The following is a 7,512-nucleotide window of genomic DNA, read 5'->3' as shown; positions in this document are numbered from 1 at the left end:
CTCCTTATAAAATGCTGAAACCAAAACCCCATTTGTTTTACTGGATATATCACCTGCAAAATTCTAAAGGAAACCTCTTTAGCTTTATTACTAACACCGATGTTATCACCAGTTCACCAAACACTACGCCGACCCATATACTACGCGTTCACTTCCAGGAGTGATTGCGTTTCTGCGCTTGCATGGAAACGCTCAGCAGAGGGCGCTCTGGGGTCAGCCGTGCCAGTGCGCATCGCTCCCTCGGGGTTAAAACCCGGTGTACGGTCAAGAGCGACTGCAGGCCCGATGCGAACGGTCTCGCCGGTTGGTGTCTTAAAGTACGTTTTGCACAGGTAAGCGTATTGTGACTGTGATGTAGCCGAAACGCGGCACAAGACCACACGAATGTGTTTCCGTCGCAAATAATACTTTGAATTTGGAGGCCGGGATGTGTGTATGTGCTGGAAGCGTTAGGGGATTAGCACACGCAATTCACCGGCTAATTAAAGAGTCTGTAAAGCTTGGTAAAATGTTTAGTAAAGGTAAACCAGCCCTGGCAGTTAATGTGGTGTTAAATAGTCTTAACTGTGAAAGTTAAGAATATTAGGAAGATACAAACCACTGGCAGTTTATTAGGTACACCTAGCTAAAACGCAGCTAGCTAAGATTCAGCTTAATGCAACAGTTCTGTAATAAAAACCTACCTTAATGAAGTCTATAATGCTCAGTTTTTATTAATGGTTTTTGAGAGGTGTTGACTCAACAAAAATGTAAAAGTTTGGAGGATGTAGTTTGTGATGCTGTTGAGCTGTATTGCTTTAAACAGAGAGCTGTTTCTGTTATTCAGCCTACCCTCATTTATATAAATGGGGTGGATAAGGTAATAGAAACACCTGTACATATAACGCAATACCACAACAGTTCAACAGAACCACAAACTGCAGCCTCCAAAATGACCATAAAGCTGAATCAGCACCTCTCTGAAACAGTTTCAACACAAACTTAACATTATAATCATCACAAAGGTAGGATTTATTGTAGGACTGTAGAGTTTATTGTAGCCAGCAGAGTTTAACCTGTCCACCTGTAGTGAATTAGTCAGGTAGGGTCAGGTGATAATTCTCTGCGCAGTTACTATGAGTAACACCTTCACATTAAATGTTTGATCCATCCAAAATATAGTTTAGTGTGCTTAAACTAAAATCTTATTCTACCCTGTTCTGGCTTATAAGCCTTTTAAATAAACTGAAAAAATGTGGGGTGTTCAAGCTCAAAGCAAAGCAGTTTTTCTTTATTCTTGAACCAGTGACATTTTGGAGATTTTCCATGCGCCAGCGACTAAAAGGATAAATACCAAGTAGGAGATGGTTCTTGAGGCTTACAGATACCCAATGTTTGAGTTTGTTCTCAAGATCCAGTTGTAGTCAATTGCATGTTCTGCAAACAAAGCAATATCATCTGTCAGCACTGTGTTTTGTTTAGTTGTATCAATCAGGTAATTTAAACTAACGGTACCATTGATTTGTCTGCTTAACCGAACATTTCCTGTGTGTGCACAGTAACTGCTTCATCAACTTGGAGTTCTGGTTAAAGAAATTGATATCATGATTGTTAGCGCTGAAACAAAGCTCATGGTTATTTCCCAGCTCGGAATGTCAGTGTGACTTTAGGTCTGGTTATTCAGTCATGATAACGACTCCAATTTGGCCGTGATAACAGAATTTCAAAATCCTACAGTATGTATCATTGTCTGCATTTTCCTTCCTCTGACAGTATCACTCTTCTAACCCTGTAAAACAGACCTTACTCTTTACACTCAGTGTGCCTCACCAGTCAGATGTAGAACCACTTTAATCTTGAATTTACTGTAGACCCAAGGCTGCGGTTTTTCAGTTGGATGAATTTCAAATGGCTGGTTGTATCTTGGCTGTACATAAATTCTCCAGGCTCAGTTAATCATGCTCACCCATCTGCTTTGATGTCCTGTCTCTAGTAATAAGTTTGAAATCGCCAAACACAACCATGACAGTAAGCGGCTCCCACTAATTGGTGGAGTGCAGAGTTAAGAGTCTTAATGATCACGATGGTGTATGTCAGGATCTTCACACACTGGGCATATGTAGTTTGTCTTTTAAACGTGTAGCTCTGTTGTCCCTGACCTTCTATTCTATTCTCTTATCAGAAGTTTCTACAAGAACAGAACTCTTAGAAAAATCCTCCATGGCAGATATCTGTCAGTTCTGGATTTAAAAAAGGAATAGGTTAGCGAAACATACTCCTGAGAACAGTGAAGCTAATATTATACAGCAGTGGTTCTCAAACTGGGGGGGGCCCAGGGAGCAGCTGCAGGGGGAGACTTTGATGATGAAGGGAAAAATATGGAGTGAAACTAAGTTGAGTGAATATGATTATCATTCGTGTAGGGAGTTTGCTGATGCTAACATGCTAACCTTTATTTCAATAAAATTCAGCTTGGATCTTTTTTATTAGTTGCTTTACCTATAATTGTTAATGATTGATAAAAAAAATTGTGGGGTTGAGGGGGGTTGTGAAGTTTTTTTTTGTTTTTGTTTGTTTTTTCGGCTTTCAAATGGGGGCATGCCAGAAAAAAATGTGAAAACCACTGCTATACAGTTAAGCATGATGCAGAGCAGAGCTAGCAATAGATGATTAGTGCCTGTGGCTGAATGAACACACGCCTGGCTGCAGCCCCAACTGGCTCATGCGCAATTTCAGAGGCTGTCTTCTCATATTATTCCTTGTTTGTTTGTGCTTGGACAGCCGTCTCACTTCTGTAGTGTAAGTTTCACATGCACATACAAGGCCAATCTGCTTGTCTGTGTTATAATTCATACTTTTGTATGCGGTTGGGTTACTCACAGGAGAAATAGCTAAATTATAAGCATGCAAGTATGTTATTGCTTTTAAATATTCATGCAGTCCACGAAGGTCAAATACTAGTGGCGTCACACGTATTTTTATTAAGTAGTTAACTTAACTTTATTTGACTAAGTACTTAACTACAATAAACCAGGACCAACTTGGTGGCCATTTGTTGAATAACCATATCATAAAGATGCTTACACTTATGTCATTCTTACTATGAGCAAAAAGAGAGACATGATTGCACATAGTTGTTCATTTCACAATAAATAAAAATAAAACATCCCTGAAGTGCAGGACTGACAGACTTATGAGCCTCAAATTAAAGAACTTTTTCTTACCTAGCAGAGCCGGTTGTGTGTCATAGTGTCATAGTGTCATAGTTATGTTCCGCTCACTTTAAGTTATAAGAAAAATCTTTTGGCTCTAAAGTGAAGTCTTGACTTCAGAGTTCAGAGTTAGCAATTACCTTTTAACACCTTTTTTCATTTGTCAAAAAAAAAGATGTAACCTAGTCCTCCAACCATGAGATGAAATTATTTTTTTCCCCTCATCTAAGGTAAGGCACAAACAGTCTTGTAAGAGGCAAATGTTCTGTGTTACAGCTCTGTTTTTGCTTGGTAGTACAATTTTAAAGAAAGAATAGTTTATACACTCCACTCAGGATGTGGGATGATGGTTTCAAGTGTACACAGCATCAGAAGTAATGGGTTTAAGTGGGATAGAGCAGTCATTTTTTCCAGAAATCTAATGCAACATTTCCATTCAGAAAAATACAGCTAGAAAATTTGCGGGAAAAAAAACATTTCAAAAAGAATGAAAACTTAGTAATATTTCAGTTAAGACTGTTCAGTCAATAAAATATATTTGGCTTCTTCCTTATCTCTGACCAGAAAAGCTTTACCAAAGACAAGCAAGGGAAGTGTGAGACTAAATTTGATCAAATGGATGAATGTTACTGGTTTATTGACTTGTCTCAGCTTATGAAAAGCTCTGTTTTTAAATCTTGTGTGTGTAGGAAGTTACTGTGCCCCTTTTGTGGAGAATGAGGAAGGTGGGGTCTGTACCTTTTCTTTGTTTACTCCCCGTGATAAGAAGCCACTTTTGTCATGCAGTGGTGGCACTACTCATCACACCCACCCTGTCTGGGACGTGGGTGGATGGATGTGCTAATCTGTCTGTCCCCTGCTCGTCCTCAGCAGTCGGGAAAGCTGCTGCTGCTACTATTCATTATGCTCATACGCAGCTGTCTGAGCACACACTGATAGTAGCTGAAAAAGAGCGTTATTTTGAAACCTTTCCATAATCTCTTCAAGCAACGGTTCACAGAGATCCTAATTTAATAATTTAATAAAAAAAATACAGATGACACTAACATAAGTAATTTATGTTATTAAAACAACTGATAGAAATTTACTATAAAAAATGCACATATATATTTTAAACCTTCTTGGATTATTGAATGGCTTCTGCTTTAAAACTTTTGATGCAGTGCTTCCCTCTAGTGGAAAGGAAATTATCTGAAAGAAGCGACTGATTTCGTTAAATAGTAATTGTTTGACAAAATTATCATATTATCGTTATTATTATTATTATTATTACTAAAAAATTAAAAGGTTATTTTTCAAATTTTAAATTACCAATGAGGATGTAAATATTCTATTTTCTTCTATTTTGTTCTATTCACTTATTTAGGCTGTTGCCACGCTTAATCACTTGTTGTTACAGAGATCACACATGTTTGATTTCCATTTATGCCCATTTACGTGCAATATTACTGTATTTCACTGTTCAGTAACAGGTGACACACAGGAAGCAAGAGGGGGAATCTATTTGTTGGAGCATCTCTGGGCCTTTGTTGGTGGTCATTTCCTGTTTGACCAGAGGAGGGCACTCTCTGCTCTCTGTACTGGCTGCTGAACCTGGTGGAGGTAAGGTGATGCAGTGGTGTGCTGTGCTGTCAGCACTCATTAGTGCTGTCTCATTAAAGTGGTGTCAGTGGTGCTCCATTAGCGGTAAAATGAACAGCTGCCCTGCCTCAAGGCCGAGTCAACAAGTGATTTTTTTTTTTTGTCAGAGCAGTCCGCATGTTAACCTGCAGTAACCAGGAACAGAGAACAAGATGTTTTCTCAAATTGTCTGCAAAGCTGTTTTAGGTCAAACTCAGCATGGTCTTGGGTTTAAGATCATCTATAACCCCAGATTTAAGTAATTTTAATGCGAAATTTAAGCAAGATTTGATAGGAAATATGTGAAGTTGCACTCAAATATAGTGTTAGTGCTTGATTAACCCAAGAATATTGTACCTGTTGTCTGTTTTTTCTGCTTTTCAATTTCCATTAATTCTAAGCAGCAGTAAGTAAAACACCTTTTATGTCACACTTTTAAGTAGGGTCACATTGTACAAAGAGGGATACATAACACAGCATTCAAAGCTACAGGCAAGATACGGGCAGAATTTCCCTGCAAAGTAAATACATATTATAGGGCTCAATCAGTGTAATGCTGTAACAGAAAAGATCATCCCATCGCTCCAATTATAATGCTGTAGGTTTGATATAGAAGCTAAAATACAATAAGTGTGTATATATAACATAAAATACAGGGTTTTGTGGGGAAGTGAGAGCAAAATACAAATTTTCTTTTTAACAGAAACATGGGAACTTAAGTCCAGAGAGAGATTATATCACCAATATTTTACCTGTTTTGTCCCTTTTTATTTGTATAGATGAATCTCAGGTGAACCATGAGTGCCATATGCAGCTTACTTTAGTTTGTGACTTCTATATATTGAAGTTAAGATTTTCCAAACAGTTACCCCTTTCTGCCATGTGGGGGCACCAGCGTGTGACGTTGCCCCTTGTGCCTTTTAATGTCTAGGATGTTATTGTAAGAAAAAGAAACCCAAATTAAAATGGCTTTAAGAAGAAAATACTGAAGGCCAGCATCACTTTAGCCCTTTTACCACTATCCCCTTCCTCTCCCTCAGCTTCTAGTGACCCAACACATGCTACACCTCAGACTTCCACTCAGGTGGACCTGGATCTGAATGGTATTTGGGGTTAAAACCATGATATCCCCCGTTTGCCTTCTTCCATTAATGGCCTATTTAGCGTACTGCCGATGGCAGTAAAGAGATAGCTTGGCTTTTATACTTTTTGACTGGATATATTAGCAGGTAATGTCCTTAGAGAGGATTAGTGGATGGAGAGAGAGGAAAGGAGAAAGAGAGGGAGAGTGGTTGAAAGTGCCGTAGGGATGGCATGGCAGTAAATAGGCAGGTGATAGCAGGGAGGACAAGAGAGCTTATGCTGCTTTGTGGTGCCTCTGGCTATGGACGAGGGATTAGCAGTCATTGTGGATTCTCTGGTATCCTGAAGCGTGTTGAGTCATAGCTGTTTAATTGTTTGTATGTCAAAATATATGAAAGAAAATAAACCTTCCTTATCAACAATGAAGAAGTTGTTTTTTCCATAATACTGAGCTTTCCTCAAATTATAGTTTATTTGATAATAGGGAAAAGCAAAGTAAGTTGTCAAGGTCAATAAGAGGTTTTATGCAGCACTGGTGCTTAACTCATCCTTCTGATCCCACAAAGTCGGTCAGTCAGGAATGTGCCGTGGGTTGAGGTCAAATGTCCCAACAAACCAAACAAATCATCCTGTTTACTGTGTTCAATTAACTTCCTTTCTTCTGAAATACATTCTTAAAACAGGATTAGCGACCTGTAAGGGTGACCTTTACTGAAGTGAATGCATGTGTTTATATATGACAGAAATTATGAATGAGAGGGAAGCCAATATGTAAGTGAACCATAAAAATTGAGCCATGGGCGCAGCTAAACACATTGTCTTAAATAAGGCCTCGGGGCTGTTGAACTATTGGTGAATTATATGTATATAATTTCTCTTATATTTATCTTTTATTTGTAAAATTATATCTTTAAAAAGGGAAGAGCTCACTGATCTTAATTTTTATAGATACCATTTCTCCAGTGTCTGAGTGGTGGACTTTTTCAGCACAGTATCATAAGGAATAACTGCCATATTGGATGATTTTGTATCTTGTTATATCCTGTGGCCACTCCAAATCGAACTCCAGGTCCTGTGACTACTATCTGAGCTATCATTTCTTACTGCCCTGTTCTTGCTTGAGCTTCCTAGGAGTGCGATAACACTCTCTGGGAGCAGGGTTGTCTTCTGTCAACAAAGGTACTCGGTCATCTGACCTCAACCCAACTGAGCATCCTTTTCCCTTACTGAAGCTAAAACTGAAGGCAAAAAGACCCACAAACAAGCAGCAACTGAAGGCAGCTGCAGTAAAGGCCTGGCAAAGCATATCAAGGGAAGAAACTCAGCATTTGGTGATATCCATGGGTTCTGGACTTCTGGCAGTCATTGACTGCAAAGGATTTTCATTGAAGTATTAAAAACAATCCTTATATTTGTAAATATGTTGGTTTGTCCAATTACGTGTGAACCTCTGAAAATTAGGTAATGTATAAAAATGGCTGCAATTCCTAAAAGGTTAATGTGATGTCTTTTTAACCCCCTTGAATAAAAGCTGAAGGTCTACATATCAATGACATCTTGATGGCTTTGTTTCAGATCCGTTGTGGTGGTGTATGCAGGCAAAATTACAAAAATTGTG

General features: G+C 38.7%; 1 long non-coding RNA gene across 1 annotated transcript; it reads left to right on the top strand.

Annotated features, from left to right (window-relative positions):
- Positions 1–241: 241 nt before the first annotated feature.
- On the top strand, positions 242–7,231 carry LOC120796578. The gene is made up of 3 exons (XR_005708392.1): positions 242–332; positions 4,658–4,793; positions 7,026–7,231. It is a non-coding gene; the product is annotated as an uncharacterized LOC120796578 (long non-coding RNA).
- Positions 7,232–7,512: the final 281 nt, after the last annotated feature.

This window comes from Xiphias gladius, chromosome 11, assembly GCF_016859285.1.
Source record: "Xiphias gladius isolate SHS-SW01 ecotype Sanya breed wild chromosome 11, ASM1685928v1, whole genome shotgun sequence".
NCBI classification, from domain to species: Eukaryota; Metazoa; Chordata; class Actinopteri; order Istiophoriformes; family Xiphiidae; genus Xiphias; species Xiphias gladius.
Note: the sequence above shows the minus strand (reverse complement) of the source record. Positions and strands in the feature narration are given on the sequence as shown.